At 45.8% G+C, this 20,114-nt stretch overlaps 1 protein-coding gene across 1 annotated transcript in view; it reads left to right on the forward strand.

The window, feature by feature from the left end:
- The window catches only part of LOC138658379 (matrix metalloproteinase-21-like), a 98,467-nt gene that overhangs the window by 54,971 nt on the left and 23,382 nt on the right, over positions 1-20,114 (forward strand). The gene's annotated exons all lie outside the window — the stretch shown is intronic.

Here is a 20,114-nt window from a genome sequence, read left to right on the forward strand (position 1 = left end):
ACAGAGCTCTATAGTGTGACCGCTGTTACAGTACACAGCTCTATAGTGTGACCGCTCTTACAGTACAGAGCTCTATAGTGTGACCGCTCTCACAGTACAGAGCTCTATAGTGTGACCGCTCTTACAGTACAGAGCTCTATAGTGTGACCGCTCTTACAGAACAGAGCTCTATAGTGTGACCGCTCTTACAGTACACAGCTCTATAGTGTGACCGCTCTTACAGTACAGAGCTCTATAGTGTGACCGCTCTTACAGTACAGAGCTCTATAGTGTGACCGCTCTTACAGTACACAGATCTATAGTGTGACCGCTCTTACAGTACATCGCTCTATAGTGTGACCGCTCTTACAGTACAGAGCTCTATAGTGTGACCGCTCTTACAGTACAGAGCTCTATAGTGTGACCTCTCTTACAGAACAGAGCTCCATAGTGTGACCGCTCTTACAGTACACAGCTCTATAGTGTGACCGCTCTTACAGTACATCGCTCTATAGTGTGACCGCTCTTACAGTACAGAGCTCTATAGTGTGACGTCTCTTACAGTACAGAGCTCTATAGTGTGACCGCTCTTACAGTACACAGTTCTATAGTGTGACCGCTCTTACAGTACAGAGCTCTATAGTGTGACCGCTCTTACAGTACACAGCTCTATAGTGTGACCGCTCTTACAGTACAGAGCTCTATAGTGTGACCTCTCTTACAGTACAGAGCTCTATAGTGTGACCACTCTTACAGTACAGAGCTCTATAGTGTGACCGCTCTTACAGTACAGAGCTCTATAGTGTGACCTCTCTTACAGTACAGAGCTCTATAGTGTGACCTCTCTTACAGTACAGTGCTCTATAGTGTGACCGCTCTTACAGTACAGTGCTCTATAGTGTGACCGCTCTTACAGTACAGAGCTCTATAGTGTGACCTCTCTTACAGTACAGAGCTCTATAGTGTGACCTCTCTTACAGTACAGAGCTCTATAGTGTGACCGACCTTACAGTACAGAGCTCTATAGTGTGACCGCTCTTACAGTACAGAGCTCTATAGTGTGACCGCTCTTACAGTACACAGCTCTATAGTGTGACCGCTCTCACAGTACATAGCTCTATAGTGTGACCGCTCTTACAGTACAGAGCTCTATAGTGTGACCGCTCTTACAGTACAGAGCTCTATAGTGTGACCGCTCTTACAGTACAGAGCTCTATAGTGTGACCTCTCTTACAGTACAGATCTCTATAGTGTGACAGCTCTTACAGTACAGAGCTCTATAGTGTGACCGCTCTTACAGTACAGAGCTCTATAGTGTGACAGCTCTTACAGTACAGAGCTCTATAGTGTAACCGCTCTTACAGTACAGAGCTCTATAGTGTGACCTCTCTTACAGTACAGATCTCTATAGTGTGACCGCTCTTACAGTACAGAGCTCTATAGTGTGACCGCTCTTACAGTACAGAGCTCTATAGTGTGACCGCTCTTACAGTACAGAGCTCTATAGTGTAACCGCTCTTACAGTACAGAGCTCTATAGTGTGACCGCTCTTACAGTACAGAGCTCTATAGTGTGACCGCTCTTACAGTACAGACCTCTATAGTGTGACCGCTCTTACAGTACAGAGCTCTATAGTGTGACAGCTCTTACAGTACAGAGCTCTATAGTGTGACCGACCTTACAGTACAGAGCTCTATAGTGTGACCGCTCTTACAGTACAGAGCTCTATAGTGTGACCGCTCTCACAGTACATAGCTCTATAGTGTGACCGCTCTTACAGTACAGAGCTCTATAGTGTGACCGCTCTTACAGTACAGAGCTCTATAGTGTGACCGCTCTTACAGTACAGAGCTCTATAGTGTAACCGCTCTTACAGTACAGAGCTCTATAGTGTGACCTCTCTTACAGTACAGAGCTCTATAGTGTGACCGCTCTTACAGTACAGAGCTCTATAGTGTGACCGCTCTTACAGTACACAGCTCTATAGTGTGACCGCTCTTACAGTACAGAGCTCTATAGTGTAACCGCTCTTACAGTACAGAGCTCTATAGTGTGACCTCTCTTACAGTACAGAGCTCTATAGTGTGACCGCTCTTACAGTACAGAGCTCTATAGTGTGACCGCTCTTACAGTACAGAGCTCTATAGTGTGACCTCTCTTACAGTACAGAGCTCTATAGTGTAACCGCTCTTACAGTACAGAGCTCTATAGTGTGACCGCTCTTACAGTACAGAGCTCTATAGTGTGACCGCTCTTACAGTACAGAGCTCTATAGTGTGACCGCTCTTACAGTACACAGCTCTATAGTGTGACCTCTCTTACAGTACAGAGCTCTATAGTGTAACCGCTCTTACAGTACAGAGCTCTATAGTGTGACCTCTCTTACAGTACAGAGCTCTATAGTGTGACCGCTCTTACAGTACAGAGCGATATAGTGTGACCGCTCTTACAGTACAGAGCTCTATAGTGTAACCGCTCTTACAGTACAGAGCTCTATAGTGTGACCTCTCTTACAGTACAGAGCTCTATAGTGTGACCGCTCTTACAGTACAGAGCTCTATAGTGTGACCGCTCTTACAGTACAGACCTCTATAGTGTGACCGCTCTTACAGTACAGAGCTCTATAGTGTGACCTCTCTTACAGTACACAGCTCTATAGTGTGACCGCTCTTACAGTACAGTGCTCTATAGTGTGACCGCTCTTACAGTACAGAGCTCTATAGTGTGACCGCTCTTACAGTACAGAGCTCTATAGTGTGACCGCTCTTACAGTACAGAGCTCTATAGTGTGACCTCTCTTACAGTACAGCGCTCTATAGTGTGACCGCTCGTACCCTACAGAGCTCTATAGTGTGACCTCTTACAGTACAGAGCTCTATAGTGTGACCGCTCTTACAGTGCAGAGCTCTATAGTGTGACCGCTCTTACAGTACAGAGCTCTATAGTGTGACCGCTCTTACAGTACAGAGCTCTATAGTGTGACCTCTCTTACAGTACACAGCTCTATAGTGTGACCGCTCTTACAGTAAAGATCTATAGTGTAACCGCTCTTACAGTACAGAGCTCTATAGTGTGACCGCTCTTACAGTACACAGCTCTACAGTGTAACCGCTCTTACAGTAAAGATCTATAGTGTGACCGCTCTTACAGTACAGAGCTCTATAGTGTGACCGCTCTTACAGTACAGAGCTCTATAGTGTGACCTCTCTTACAGTACAGAGCTCTATAGTGTGACCTCTCTTACAGTACAGAGCTCTATAGTGTGACCGCTCTTACAGTACAGAGCTCTATAGTGTGACCGCTCTTACAGTACAGAGCTCTATAGTGTGACCGCTCTTACAGTACACAGCTCTATAGTGTGACCGCTCTTAGAGTACACAGATCTATAGTGTGACCGCTCTTACAGTACAGAGCTCTATAGTGTGACCGCTCTTACAGTGCACAGCTCTATAGTGTGACCGCTCTTACAGTACAGAGCTCTATAGTGTGACCGCTCTTACAGTACAGAGCTCTATAGTGTGACCGCTCTTACAGCACAGAGCTCTATAGTGTGACCGCTCTTACAGTACACTGCTCTATAGTGTGACCGCTCTTACAGTACAGAGCTCTATAGTGTGACCGCTCTTAGAGTTCAGAGCTCTAGAGTGTGACCGCTCTTACATTACACAGCTCTATAGTGTGACCGCTCTTACAGTACAGAGCTCTATAGTGTGACCGCTCTAACAGTATAGAGCTCTATAGTGTAACCGCTCTTACAGTACAGAGCTCTATAGCGTGACCGCTCTTACAGTACACAGCTCTATAGTGTGACCGCTCTTACAGTACAGAGCTCTATAGTGTGACCGCTCTTACAGTACAGAGCTCTATAGTGTGACCGCTCTTAGAGTACACAGATCTATAGTGTGACCGCTCTTACAGTACAGAGCTCTATAGTGTGACTGCTCTTACAGTACACAGCTCTATAGTGTGACCGCTCTTACAGTACACAGCTCTATAGTGTGACCGCTCTTACAGTACAGAGCTCTATAGTGTGACCTCTCTTACAGTACAGTGCTCTATAGTGTGACCGCTCTTACAGTACAGAGCTCTATAGTGTGATCGCTCTTACAGTACAGAGCTCTATAGTGTGACCGCTCTTACAGTACAGAGCTCTATAGTGTGACCTCTCTTACAGTACAGAGCTCTATAGTGTGACCGCTCTTACAGTACTGAGCTCTATAGTGTGACCGCTCTTAGAGTACACAGATCTATAGTGTGACCGCTCTTACAGTACAGAGCTCTATAGTGTAACCGCTCTTACAGTACAGAGCTCTATAGTGTGACCGCTCTTACAGTACAGAGCTCTATAGTGTGACCTCTCTTAAAGTACAGACCTCTATAGTGTGACCGCTCTTACAGTACAGAGCTCTATAGTGTGACCTCTCTTAAAGTACAGAGCTCTATAGTGTGACCGCTCTTACAGTACAGAGCTCTATAGTGTGACCGCTCTTACAGTACAGAGCTCTATAGTGTGACCTCTCTTACAGTACAGAGCTCTATAGTGTGACCGCTCTTACAGTACTGAGCTCTATAGTGTGACCGCTCTTACAGTACAGAGCTCTATAGTGTGACCTCTCTTACAGTACAGAGCTCTATAGTGTGACCGCTCTTACAGTACAGAGCTCTATAGTGTGACCTCTCTTAAAGTATAGACCTCTATAGTGTGACCGCTCTTACAGTACAGAGCTCTATAGTGTGACCTCTCTTAAAGTACAGAGCTCTATAGTGTGACCGCTCTTACAGTACAGAGCTCTATAGTGTGACCGCTCTTACAGTACAGAGCTCTATAGTGTGACCTCTCTTACAGTACAGAGCTCTATAGTGTGACCGCTCTTACAGTACTGAGCTCTATAGTGTGACCGCTCTTACAGTACAGAGCTCTATAGTGTGACCTCTCTTACAGTACAGAGCTCTATTGTGTGACCTCTCTTACAGTACAGGGCTCTATAGTGTGACCGCTCTTACAGTACATAGCTCTATAGTGTGACCTCTCTTACAGTACAGAGCTCTATAGTGTGACCGCTCTTACAGTACAGAGCTCTATAGTGTGACCGCTCTTACAGTACAGAGCTCTATAGTGTGACCTCTCTTAAAGTACAGACCTCTATAGTGTGACCGCTCTTACAGTACAGAGCTCTATAGTGTGACCGCTCTTACAGTACAGAGCTCTATAGTGTGACCGCTCTTACAGTACACAGCTCTATAGTGTGACCGCTCTTAGAGTACACAGACCTATAGTGTGACCGCTCTTACAGTACAGAGCTCTATAGTGTGACCGCTCTTACAGTGCACAGCTCTATAGTGTGACCGCTCTTACAGCACAGAGCTCTATAGTGTGACCGCTCTTACAGTACAGAGCTCTATAGTGTGACCGCTCTTACAGTACACTGCTCTATAGTGTGACCGCTCTTACAGCACAGAGCTCTATAGTGTGACCGCTCTTACAGTACACTGCTCTATAGTGTGACCGCTCTTACAGTACAGAGCTCTATAGTGTGACCGCTCTTAGAGTTCAGAGCTCTAGAGTGTGACCGCTCTTACATAACACAGCTCTATAGTGTGACCGCTCTTACAGTACAGAGCTCTATAGTGTGACCGCTCTAACAGTATAGAGCTCTATAGTGTAACCGCTCTTACAGTACAGAGCTCTATAGCGTGACCGCTCTTACAGTACACAGCTCTATAGTGTGACCGCTCTTACAGTACAGAGCTCTATAGTGTGACCGCTCTTACAGTAAAGATCTATAGTGTAACCGCTCTTACAGTACAGAGCTCTATAGTGTGACCGCTCTTACAGTACAGAGCTCTATAGTGTGACCTCTCTTACAGTACAGAGCTCTATAGTGTAACCGCTCTTACAGTAAAGATCTATAGTGTAACCGCTCTTACAGTACAGAGCTCTATAGTGTGACCACTCTTACAGTACAGAGCTCTATAGTGTGACCGCTCTTAGAGTACACAGATCTATAGTGTGACCGCTCTTACAGTACAGAGCTCTATAGTGTGACTGCTCTTACAGTACACAGCTCTATAGTGTGACCGCTCTTACAGTACACAGCTCTATAGTGTGACCGCTCTTACAGTACACAGCTCTATAGTGTGACCGCTCTTACAGTACAGAGCTCTATAGTGTGACCGCTCTTACAGTACAGAGCTCTATAGTGTGACCGCTCTTAGATTACACAGATCTATAGTGTGACCGCTCTTACAGTACAGAGCTCTATAGTGTAACCGCTCTTACAGTTCAGAGCTCTATAGTGTGACCGCTCTTACAGTACAGAGCTCTATAGTGTGACCGCTCTTACAGCACAGAGCTCTATAGTGTGACCTCTCTTACAGTACAGCGCTCTATAGTGTGACCGCTCGTACCCTACAGAGCTCTATAGTGTGACCTCTTACAGTACAGAGCTCTATAGTGTGACCGCTCTTACAGTGCAGAGCTCTATAGTGTGACCGCTCTTACAGTACAGAGCTCTATAGTGTGACCGCTCTTACAGTACAGAGCTCTATAGTGTGACCTCTCTTACAGTACACAGCTCTATAGTGTGACCGCTCTTACAGTAAAGATCTATAGTGTAACCGCTCTTACAGTACAGAGCTCTATAGTGTGACCGCTCTTACAGTACACAGCTCTATAGTGTAACCGCTCTTACAGTAAAGATCTATAGTGTAACCGCTCTTACAGTACAGAGCTCTATAGTGTGACCGCTCTTACAGTACAGAGCTCTATAGTGTGACTGCTCTTACAGTACACAGCTCTATAGTGTGACCGCTCTTACAGTACACAGCTCTATAGTGTGACCGCTCTTACAGTACAGAGCTCTATAGTGTGACCGCTCTTACAGTACAGAGCTCTATAGTGTGACCGCTCTTACAGTACAGAGCTCTATAGTGTGACCTCTCTTACAGTACAGAGCTCTATAGTGTGACCGCTCTTACAGTACTGAGCTCTATAGTGTGACCGCTCTTAGAGTACACAGATCTATAGTGTGACCGCTCTTACAGTACAGAGCTCTATAGTGTGACCGCTCTTACAGTACAGAGCTCTATAGTGTAACCGCTCTTAAAGTACAGAGCTCTATAGTGTGACCGCTCTTACAGTACAGAGCTCTATAGTGTGACCTCTCTTAAAGTACAGACCTCTATAGTGTGACCACTCTTACAGTACAGAGCTCTATAGTGTGACCGCTCTTACAGTACAGAGCTCTATAGTGTGACCACTCTTACAGTACAGAGCTCTATAGTGTGACCGCTCTTACAGTACAGAGCTCTATAGTGTGACCTCTCTTACAGTACAGGGCTCTATAGTGTGACCGCTCTTACAGTACAGAGCTCTATAGTGTGACCGCTCTTACAGTACAGAGCTCTATAGTGTGACCGCTCTTACAGTACAGAGCTCTATAGTGTGACCGCTCTTACAGTACACAGCTCTATAGTGTGACCGCTCTTACAGTACAGGGCTCTATAGTGTGACCGCTCTTACAGTACAGAGCTCTATAGTGTGACCGCTCTTACAGTACAGAGCTCTATAGTGTGACCGCTCTTACAGTACAGAGCTCTATAGTGTGACCGCTCTTACAGTACAGAGCTCTATAGTGTGACCGCTCTTACAGTACAGAGCTCTATAGTGTGACCTCTCTTACAGTACAGGGCTCTATAGTGTGACCGCTCTTACAGTACAGAGCTCTATAGTGTGACCTCTCTTACAGTACAGAGCTCTATAGTGTGACCTCTCTTACAGTACAGAGCTCTATAGTGTGACCGCTCTTACAGTACAGAGCTCTATAGTGTGACCGCTCTTACAGTACAGAGCTCTATAGTGTGACCTCTCTTACAGTACAGAGCTCTATAGTGTGACCTCTCTTACAGTACAGAGCTCTATAGTGTGACCGCTCTTACAGTACAGAGCTCTATAGTGTGACCGCTCTTACAGTACAGAGCTCTATAGTGTGACCGCTCTTACAGTACACAGCTCTATAGTGTGACCGCTCTTAGAGTACACAGATCTATAGTGTGACCGCTCTTACAGTACAGAGCTCTATAGTGTGACCGCTCTTACAGTACAGAGCTCTATAGTGTGACCGCTCTTACAGTACAGAGCTCTATAGTGTGACCGCTCTTACAGTACAGAGCTCTATAGTGTGACCGCTCTTACAGCACAGAGCTCTATAGTGTGACCGCTCTTACAGTACACTGCTCTATAGTGTGACCGCTCTTACATTACACAGCTCTATAGTGTGACCGCTCTTACAGTACAGAGCTCTATAGTGTGACCGCTCTAACAGTATAGAGCTCTATAGTGTAACCGCTCTTACAGTACAGAGCTCTATAGCGTGACCGCTCTTACAGTACACAGCTCTATAGTGTGACCGCTCTTACAGTACAGAGCTCTATAGTGTGACCGCTCTTACAGTACAGAGCTCTATAGTGTGACCGCTCTTACAGTACACAGCTCTATAGTGTGACCGCTCTTAGAGTACACAGATCTATAGTGTGACCGCTCTTAGAGTACACAGATCTATAGTGTGACCGCTCTTACAGTACAGAGCTCTATAGTGTGACTGCTCTTACAGTACACAGCTCTATAGTGTGACCGCTCTTACAGTACACAGCTCTATAGTGTGACCGCTCTTACAGTACAGAGCTCTATAGTGTGACCTCTCTTACAGTACAGTGCTCTATAGTGTGACCGCTCTTACAGTACAGAGCTCTATAGTGTGATCGCTCTTACAGTACAGAGCTCTATAGTGTGACCGCTTTTACAGTACAGAGCTCTATAGTGTGACCGCTCTTACAGTACAGAACTCTATAGTGTGACCTCTCTTACAGTACAGAGCTCTATAGTGTGACCGCTCTTACAGTACTGAGCTCTATAGTGTGACCGCTCTTAGAGTACACAGATCTATAGTGTGACCGCTCTTACAGTACAGAGCTCTATAGTGTAACCGCTCTTACAGTACAGAGCTCTATAGTGTGACCGCTCTTACAGTACAGAGCTCTATAGTGTGACCTCTCTTAAAGTACAGAACTCTATAGTGTGACCGCTCTTACAGTACAGAGCTCTATAGTGTGACCGCTCTTACAGTACAGAGCTCTATAGTGTGACCGCTCTTACAGTACAGAGCTCTATAGTGTGACCTCTCTTACAGTACAGAGCTCTATAGTGTGACCGCTCTTACAGTACAGAGCTCTATAGTGTGACCTCTCTTACAGTACAGGGCTCTATAGTGTGACCGCTCTTACAGTACAGAGCTCTATAGTGTGACCTCTCTTAAAGTACAGAACTCTATAGTGTGACCGCTCTTACAGTACAGAGCTCTATAGTGTGACCGCTCTTACAGTACAGAGCTCTATAGTGTGACCGCTCTTACAGTACAGAGCTCTATAGTGTGACCGCTCTTACAGTACTGAGCTCTATAGTGTGACCGCTCTTACAGTACAGAGCTCTATAGTGTGACCTCTCTTACAGTACAGGGCTCTATAGTGTGACCGCTCTTACAGTACAGAGCTCTATAGTGTGACCTCTCTTACAGTACAGAGCTCTATAGTGTGACCGCTCTTACAGTACAGAGCTCTATAGTGTGACCGCTCTTACAGTACAGAGCTCTATAGTGTGACCTCTCTTAAAGTACAGACCTCTATAGTGTGACCGCTCTTACAGTACAGAGCTCTATAGTGTGACCGCTCTTACAGTACAGAGCTCTATAGTGTGACCGCTCTTACAGTACACAGCTCTATAGTGTGACCGCTCTTAGAGTACACAGATCTATAGTGTGACCGCTCTTACAGTACAGAGCTCTATAGTGTGACCGCTCTTACAGTGCACAGCTCTATAGTGTGACCGCTCTTACAGTACAGAGCTCTATAGTGTGACCGCTCTTACAGTACAGAGCTCTATAGTGTGACCGCTCTTACAGCACAGAGCTCTATAGTGTGACCGCTCTTACAGTACACTGCTCTATAGTGTGACCGCTCTTACAGTACAGAGCTCTATAGTGTGACTGCTCTTACAGTACAGAGCTCTATAGTGTGACTGCTCTTACAGTACAGAGCTCTATAGTGTGACCGCTCTTACAGTACAGAGCTCTATAGTGTGACTGCTCTTACAGTACACAATTCTATAGTGTGACCGCTCTTACAGTACAGAGCTCTATAGTGTGACCGCTCTTAGAGTTCAGAGCTCTAGAGTGTGACCGCTCTTACATTACACAGCTCTATAGTGTGACCGCTCTTACAGTACAGAGCTCTATAGTGTGACCGCTCTAACAGTATAGAGCTCTATAGTGTAACCGCTCTTACAGTACAGAGCTCTATAGCGTGACCGCTCTTACAGTACACAGCTCTATAGTGTGACCGCTCTTACAGAACAGAGCTCTATAGTGTGACCGCTCTTACAGTAAAGATCTATAGTGTAACCGCTCTTACAGTACAGAGCTCTATAGTGTGACCGCTCTTACAGTACAGAGCTCTATAGTGTGACCTCTCTTACAGTACAGAGCTCTATAGTGTAACCGCTCTTACAGTAAAGATCTATAGTGTAACCGCTCTTACAGTACAGAGCTCTATAGTGTGACCGCTCTTACAGTACAGAGCTCTATAGTGTGACCACTCTTACAGTACAGAGCTCTATAGTGTGACCGCTCTTAGAGTACACAGATCTATAGTGTGACCGCTCTTACAGTACAGAGCTCTATAGTGTGACTGCTCTTACAGTACACAGCTCTATAGTGTGACCGCTCTTACAGTACACAGCTCTATAGTGTGACCGCTCTTACAGTACAGAGCTCTATAGTGTGACCGCTCTTACAGTACAGAGCTCTATAGTGTGACCGCTCTTAGAGTACACAGATCTATAGTGTGACCGCTCTTACAGTACAGAGCTCTATAGTGTAACCGCTCTTACAGTTCAGAGCTCTATAGTGTGACCGCTCTTACAGTACAGAACTCTATAGTGTGACCGCTCTTACAGTACAGAGCTCTATAGTGTGACCGCTCTTACAGTACAGAGCTCTATAGTGTGACCGCTCTTACAGTACAGAGCTCTATAGTGTAACCGCTCTTACAGTACACAGCTCTATAGTGTGACCGCTCTTACAGTACAGAGGTCTATAGTGTGAGAGCTCTTACAGTACAGAGCTCTATAGTGTGACCTCTCTTACAGTACAGAGCTCTATAGTGTGACCGCTCTTACAGTACACAGCTCTATAGTGTGACCGCTCTTACAGTACAGAGCTATATAGTGTGAGAGCTCTTACAGTACAGAGGTCTAAAGTGTGACCGCTCTTACAGTACAGAGCTCTATAGTGTGACCGTTCTTACAGTACAGAGCTCTATAGTGTGACCGCTCTTACAGTACACAGCTCTATAGTGTGACCGCTCTTACAGTACAGAGCTCTATAGTGTGACCGCTCTTACAGTACAGAGCTCTATAGTGTGACCGCTCTTACAGTACAGAGCTCTATAGTGTGACCGCTCTTACAGTACAGAGCTCTATAGTGTGACCGCTCTTACAGTACACAGCTCTATAGTGTGACCGCTCTTACAGTACACAGCTCTATAGTGTGACCGCTCTTACAGTACAGAGCTCAATAGTGTGACCTCTTACAGTAGATAGCTCTATAGTTTGACCGCTCTTACAGTGCAGAGCTCTATAGTGTGACCGCTCTTACAGTACAGAGCTCTATAGTGTGACCGCTCTTACAGTACAGCGCTCTATAGTGTGACCGCTCGTACCCTACAGAGCTCTATAGTGTGACCTCTTACAGTACAGAGCTCTATAGTGTGACCGCTCTTACAGTGCAGAGCTCTATAGTGTGACCGCTCTTACAGTACAGAGCTCTATAGTGTGACCGCTCTTAGAGTACACAGATCTATAGTGTAACCGCTCTTACAGTACAGAGCTCTATAGTGTGACCGCTCTTACAGTGCACAGCTCTATAGTGTGACCTTACAGTACAGAGCTCTATAGTGCGACCGCTCTTACAGTGCACAGCTCTATAGTGTGACCGCCCTTACAGTAGAGATCTATAGTGTGACCGCTCTTACAGTACACAGCTCTATAGTGTGACCGCTCTTACAGTACAGAGCTCTATAGTGTGACCGCTCTTACAGTACAGAGCTCTATAGTGTGACCGCTCTTACAGTACAGAGCTCTATAGTGTGACCGCTCTTACAGTACAGCGCTCTATAGTGTGACCTCTCTTACAGTACAGAGCTCTATAGTGTGACCGCTCTTTCAGTACACAGCTCTATAGTGTGACCGCTCTTACAGTACACAGCTCTATAGTGTGACGGCTCTTACAGTACAGAGCTCTATAGTGTGACCGCTCTTACAGTACAGAGCTCTATAGTGTGACCGCTCTTACAGTACAGAGCTCTATAGTGTGACCGCTCTTACAGTACAGAGCTCTATAGTGTGACCGCTCTTACAGTACAGAGCTCTATAGTGTGACCGCTCTTACAGTACAGAGCTCTATAGTGTGACCGCTCTTACAGTACAGAGCTCTATAGTGTGACCGCTCTTACAGTACACAGCTCTATAGTGTGACCGCTCTTACAGTACACAGCTCTGTAGTGTGACCGCTCTTACAGTACAGAGCTCTATAGTGTGAGCGCTCTTTCAGTACACAGCTCTATAGTGTGACCGCTCTTACAGTACACAGCTCTATAGTGTGACGGCTCTTACAGTACAGAGCTCTATAGTGTGACCGCTCTTACAGTACAGAGCTCTATAGTGTGACCTCTCTTACAGTACACAGCTCTATAGTGTGACCGCTCTTACAGTACATAGCTCTATAGTGTGACCTCTCTTACAGTACAGAGCTCTATAGTGTGACGGCTCTTACAGTACAGAGCTCTATAGTGTGACCGCTCTTACAGTACAGAGCTCTATAGTGTGACCTCTCTTACAGTACAGAGCTCTATAGTGTGACCGCTCTTACAGTACAGAGCTCTATAGTGTGACCGCTTTTACAGTACAGAGCTCTATAGTGTGACCGCTCTTACAGTACAGAGCTCTATAGTGTGACCGCTCTTACAGTACACAGCTCTATAGTGTGACCGCTCTTACAGTACACAGCTCTATAGTGTGACCGCTCTTACAGTACAGAGCTCTATAGTGTGACCGCTCTTACAGTACAGAGCTCTATAGTGTGACCTCTCTTACAGTACAGAGCTCTATAGTGTGACCGCTCTTACAGTACAGAGCTCTATAGTGTGACCGCTCTTACAGTACACAGCTCTGTAGTGTGACCGCTCTTACAGTACACAGCTCTATAGTGTGACCGCTCTTACAGTACACCGCTCTATAGTGTGACCGCTCTTACAGTACAGAGCTCTATAGTGTGACCGCTCTTACAGTACACAGCTCTATAGTGTGACCGCTCTTACAGTACAGAGCTCTATAGTGTAACCGCTCTCACAGTACATAGCTCTATAGTGTAACCGCTCTTACAGTACAGAGCTCTATAGTGTGACCGCTCTTACAGTACACAGCTCTATAGTTTGACCGCTCTTACAGTACACAGCTCTGTAGTGTGATCGCTCTTACAGTTGAGAGCTCTATGGTGTGACCGCTCTTACAGTACTGAGCTCTATAGTGTGACCGCTCTTACAGTACACAGATCTATAGTGTGACCGCTCTTAGAGTACAGAGCTCTATAGTGTGACCGCTCTTACAGTACAGAGCTCTATAGTGTGACCGCTCTTACAGTACAGAGCTCTATAGTGTGACCGCTCTTACAGTACAGAGATCTATAGTGTGACCGCTCTTACAGTACAGAGCTCTATAGTTTGACCGCTCTTACAGTACAGAGTTCTATAGTGTGACCGCTCTTACAGCACAGAGCTCTATAGTGTGACCGCTCTTACAGTACAGAGCTCTATAGTGTGACCGCTCTTACAGTACAGAGCTCTATAGTGTGACTGCTCTTACAGCACAGAGCTCTATAGTGTGACCGCTCTTACAGTACACAGCTCTATAGTGTGACCGCTCTTACAGTACAGAGCTCTATAGTGTGACTGCTCTTACAGCACAGAGCTCTATAGTGTGACCTCTCTTACAGTACACAGCTCTATAGTGTGACCGCTCTTACAGTACAGAGCTCTATAGTGTGACTGCTCTTACAGTACACAGCTCTATAGTGTGACCGCTCTTACAGTACAGAGCTCTATAGTGTGACCGCTCTTACAGTGCAGAGCTCTATAGTGTGACCGCTCTTACAGTACACAGCTCTATAGTGTGACCGCTCTTACAGTACAGAGCTCTATAGTAACATAGTAACATAGTAACATAGTTAGTAAGGCCGAAAAAAGACATTTGTCCATCCAGTTCAGCCTATATTCCATCATAATAAATACCCAGATCTACGTCCTTCTACAGAACCTAATAATTGTATGATACAATATTGTTCTGCTCCAGGAAGACATCCAGGCCTCTCTTGAACCCCTCGACTGAGTTCGCCATCACCACCTCCTCAGGCAAGCAATTCCAGATTCTCACTGCCCTAACAGTAAAGAATCCTCTTCTATGTTGGTGGAAAAACCTTCTCTCCTCCAGACGCAAAGAATGCCCCCTTGTGCCCGTCACCTTCCTTGGTATAAACAGATCCTCAGCGAGATATTTGTATTGTCCCCTTATATACTTATACATGGTTATTAGATCGCCCCTCAGTCGTCTTTTTTCTAGACTAAATAATCCTAATTTCGCTAATCTATCTGGGTATTGTAGTTCTCCCATCCCCTTTATTAATTTTGTTGCCCTCCTTTGTACTCTCTCTAGTTCCATTATATCCTTCCTGAGCACCGGTGCCCAAAACTGGACACAGTACTCCATGTGCGGTCTAACTAGGGATTTGTACAGAGGCAGTATAATGCTCTCATCATGTGTATCCAGACCTCTTTTAATGCACCCCATGATCCTGTTTGCCTTGGCAGCTGCTGCCTGGCAGCTAGTGTGACCGCTCTTACAGTACAGAGCTCTATAGTGTGACCGCTCTTACAGTACACAGCTCTATAGTGTGACCGCTCTTACAGTACACAGCTCTATAGTGTGACAGCTCTTACAGTACAGAGCTCTATAGTGTGACCGCTCTTACAGTACACAGCTCTATAGTGTAACCGCTCTTACAGTACAGAGCTCTATAGTGTGACCGCTCTTACAGTACAGAGCTCTATAGTGTGACCGCTCTTACAGTACAGAGCTCTATAGTGTGACCGCTCTTACAGTATAGAGCTCTATAGTGTGACCGCTCTTACAGTACAGAGCTCTATAGTGTGACCGCTCTTACAGTACAGAGCTCTATAGTGTGACCGCTCTTACAGTACAGAGATCTATAGTGTGACCGCTCTTACAGTACAGAGCTCTATAGTGTGACCGCTCTTACAGTACACAGCTCTATAGTGTGACCGCTCTTAGAGTACAGAGCTCTATAGTGTGACCGCTCTTACAGTGCACAGCTCTATAGTGTGACCGCTCTTACAGTACAGCGCTCTATAGTGTGACCGCCCTTACAGTACAGAGCTCTATAGTGTGACCGCTCTAACAGTACAGAGCTGTATAGTGTGACCGCTCCTACAGTACAGAGCTCTATAGTGTGACCGCTCTTACAGTACAGAGCTCTATAGTGTGACCGCTCTTACAGTACAGAGCTCTATAGTGTGACCTCTCTTACAGTACAGAGCTCTATAGTGTGACCTCTCTTACAGTACAGAGCTCTATAGTGTGACCGCTCTTACAGTACAGAGCTCTATAGTGTGACCGCTCTTACAGTACAGAGCTCTATAGTGTGACCTCTCTTACAGTACAGAGCTCTATAGTGTGACCGCTCTTACAGTACAGAGCTCTATAGTGTGACCGCTCTTACAGTACAGAGCTCTATAGTGTGACTGCTCTTACAGTACAGAGGTCAATAGTGTGACCGCTCTTACAGTACAGAGCTCTATAGTGTGACCGCTCTTACAGTACAGAGCTCTATAGTGTGACCGCTCTTACAGTACAGAGCTCTATAGTGTGACTGCTCTTACAGTACACAGCTCTATAGTGTGACCGCTCTTACAGTACAGAGCTCTATAGTGTGACCGCTCTTACAGTACAGAGCTCTATAGTGTGACCGCTCTTACAGTACAGAGCTCTATAGTGTGACCGCTCTTACAGTACAGAGCTCTATAGTGTGACCGCTCTTACAGTACAGAGCTCTATAGTGTGACCGCTCTTACAGTACAGAGCTCTATAGTGTGACCGCTCTTACAGTACAGAGCTCTCTAGTGTGACCGCTCTTACAGTACACAGCTCTATAGTGTGACCGCTCTTAAAGTACAGTGCTCTATAGTGTGACCGCTCTTACAGTACTGAGATCTATAGTGTGACCGCTCTTACAGTACAGAGCTCTATAGTGTGACCGCTCTTACAGTGCAGAGCTCTATTATGTGACTGCTCTTACAGTACAGAGCTCTATAGTGTGACCGCTCTTACAGTACAGAGGTCTATAGTGTGACCGCTCTTACAGTACACAGCTCTGTAGTGTGACCGCTCTTACAGTACAGAGCTCTATAGTGTGACCGCTCTTACAGTACACAGCTCTATAGTGTGACCGCTCTTACAGTACACAGCTCTATAGTGTGACCGCTCTTACAGTACAGAGCTCTATAGTGTGACCGCTCTTACAGTACAGAGCTCTATAGTGTGACCGCTCTTACAGTACAGAGATCTATAGTGTGACCGCTCTTACAGTACAGAGCTCTATAGTGTGACCGCTCTTACAGTACAGAGCTCTATAGTGTGACCGCTCTTACAGTACAGAGATCTATAGTGTGACCGCTCTTACAGTACAGAGCTCTATAGTGTGACCTCTCTTACAGTACAGAGCTCTATAGTGTGACCGCTCTTACAGTACAGAGTTCTATAGTGTGACCGCTCTTACAGCACAGAGCTCTATAGTGTGACCGCTCTTACAGTACACAGCTCTATAGTGTGACCGCTCTTACAGTACAGAGCTCTATAGTGTGACCGCTCTTACAGTACACAGCTCTATAGTGTGACCGCTCTTACAGTACAGAGCTCTATAGTGTGACCGCTCTTACAGTGCACAGCTCTATAGTGTAACCGCTCTTACAGTACAGCGCTCTATAGTGTGACCGCCCTTACAGTACACAGCTCTATAGTGTGACCGCTCTTACAGTACAGAGCTGTATAGTGTGACCTCTCTTACAGTACAGAGATCTATAGTGTGACCGCTCTTACAGTACAGAGATCTATAGTGTGACCGCTCTTACAGTACACAGCTCTATAGTGTAACCGCTCTTACAGTACAGAGCTCTATAGTGTGACCGCTCTTACAGTACAGAGCTCTATAGTGTGACCGCTCTTACAGTACAGAGCTGTATAGTGTGACCTCTCTTACAGTACACAGCTCTATAGTGTGACCGCTCTTACAGTACAGAGCTCTATAGTGTGACCGCTCTTACAGTGCAGAGCTCTATAGTGTGACCGCTCTTACAGTACAGAGCTCTATAGTGTGACCGCTCTTACAGTACACAGCTCTATAGTGTGACTGCTCTTACAGTACACAGCTCTATAGTGTGACCGCTCTTACAGTACACAGCTCTATAGTGTGACCGCTCTTACAGTACAGAGCTCTATAGTGTGACCGCTCTTACAGTACAGAGCTCTATAGTGTGACCGCTCTTACAGTACAGAGCTCTATAGTGTGACCTCTCTTACAGTACAGAGCTCTATAGTGTGACCGCTCTTACAGTACAGAGCTCTATAGTGTGACCTCTCTTACAGTACAGAGCTCTATAGTGTGACCGCTCTTAAAGTACAGTGCTCTATTGTGTGACCGCTCTTACAGTACAGAGCTCTATAGTGTGACTGCTCTTACAGTACAGAGCTCTATAGTGTGACCGCTCTTACAGTACAGAGCTCTATAGTGTGACCTCTCTTACAGTACAGACCTCTATAGTGTGACCGCTCTTACAGTACAGAGCTCTATAGTCTGACCGCTCTTACAGTACAGAGCTCTATAGTGTGACCGCTCTTACAGTACAGAGCTCTATAGTGTGACCGCTCTTACAGTACACAGCTCTATAGTGTGACTGCTCTTACAGTACACAGCTCTATAGTGTGACCGCTCTTACAGTACACAGCTCTATAGTGTGACCGCTCTTACAGTACAGAGCTCTATAGTGTGACCGCTCTTACAGTACAGAGCTCTATAGTGTGACCGCTCTTACAGTACAGAGCTCTATAGTGTGACCTCTCTTACAGTACAGAGCTCTATAGTGTGACCGCTCTTACAGTACAGAGCTCTATAGTGTGACCTCTCTTACAGTACAGAGCTCTATAGTGTGACCGCTCTTAAAGTACAGTGCTCTATTGTGTGACCGCTCTTACAGTACAGAGCTCTATAGTGTGACTGCTCTTACAGTACAGAGCTCTATAGTGTGACCGCTCTTACAGTACAGAGCTCTATAGTGTGACCGCTCTTACTGTACAGAGCTCTATAGTGTGACCGCTCTTACAGTACAGAGCTCTATAGTGTGACTGCTCTTACAGTACAGAGCTCTATAGTGTGACTGCTCTTACAGTACAGATCTCTATAGTGTGACCGCTCTTACAGTACAGAGCTCTATAGTGTGACCGCTCTTACAGTACAGAGCTCTATACTGTGACCGCTCTTACAGTACAGATCTCTATAGTGTGACCGCTCTTACAGTACAGAGCTCTATAGTGTGACCTCTCTTACAGTACAGAGCTCTATAGTGTGACCGCTCTTACAGTACAGAGCTCTATAGTGTGACCGCTCTTACAGTACAGAGCTCTATAGTGTGACCGCTCTTACAGTACAGAGCTCTATAGTGTGACGGCTCTTACAGTACAGAGCTCTATAGTGTGACCGCTCTTACAGTACACAGCTCTATAGTGTGACCGCTCTTACAGTACAGAGCTCTATAGTGTGACCGCTCTTACAGTACAGATCTCTATAGTGTGACCGCTCTTACAGTACACAGCTCTATAGTGTGACCGCTCTTACAGTACAGAGCTCTATAGTGTGACCGCTCTTACAGTACAGAGCTCTATAGTGTAACCGCTCTTACAGTACAGAGATCTATAGTGTGACCGCTCTTACAGTACAGAGCTCTATAGTGTGACCGCTCTTACAGTACACAGCTCTATAGTGTAACCGCTCTTACAGTACAGAGCTCTATAGTGTGACCGCTCTTACAGTGCACAGCTCTATAGTGTGACCGCTCTTACAGTACAGAGCTCTATAGTGTGACCGCTCTTACAGTACAGAGCTCTATAGTGTGACCGCTCTTACAGTACAGAGATCTATAGTGTGACCGCTCTTACAGTACAGAGCTCTATAGTGTGACCGCTCTTACAGTACACAGCTCTATAGTGTAACCGCTCTTACAGTACAGAGCTCTATAGTGTGACCGCTCTTACAGTGCACAGCTCTATAGTGTAACCGCTCTTACAGTACAGAGCTCTATAGTGTGACCGCTCTTACAGTACAGAGCTCTATAGTGTGACTGCTCTTACAGTACAGTGCTCTATAGTGTGACCTCTCTTACAGTACAGTGCTCTATAGTGTGACCGCTCTTACAGTACAAAGCTCTATAGTGTGACCTCTCTTACAGTACAGTGCTCTATAGTGTGACCGCTCTTACAGTACAGAGCTCTATAGTGTGACCGCTCTTACAGTACAGAGCTCTATAGTGTGACCGCTCTTACCGTACAGAGCTCTATAGTGTGACCGTTCTTACAGTACAGAGCTCTATAGTATGACCGCTCTTACAGTACAGAGCTCTATAGTGTGACCTCTCTTACAGTACAGAGCTCTATAGTGTGACCTCTCTTACAGTACAGAGCTCTATAGTGTGACCTCTCTTACAGTACAGAGCTCTATAGTGTGACCGCTCTTACAGTACAGAGCTCTATAGTGTGACCGCTCTTACAGTACAGAGCTCTATAGTGTGACCGCTCTTACAGTATAGAGCTCTTTAGTGTGACCGCTCTTACAGTACAGAGCTCTATAGTGTGACCGCTCTTACAGTACAGAGCTCTATTGTGTGACCGCTCTTACAGTACAGCG

This window comes from Ranitomeya imitator, chromosome 1, assembly GCF_032444005.1.
Source record: "Ranitomeya imitator isolate aRanImi1 chromosome 1, aRanImi1.pri, whole genome shotgun sequence".
NCBI classification, from domain to species: Eukaryota; Metazoa; Chordata; class Amphibia; order Anura; family Dendrobatidae; genus Ranitomeya; species Ranitomeya imitator.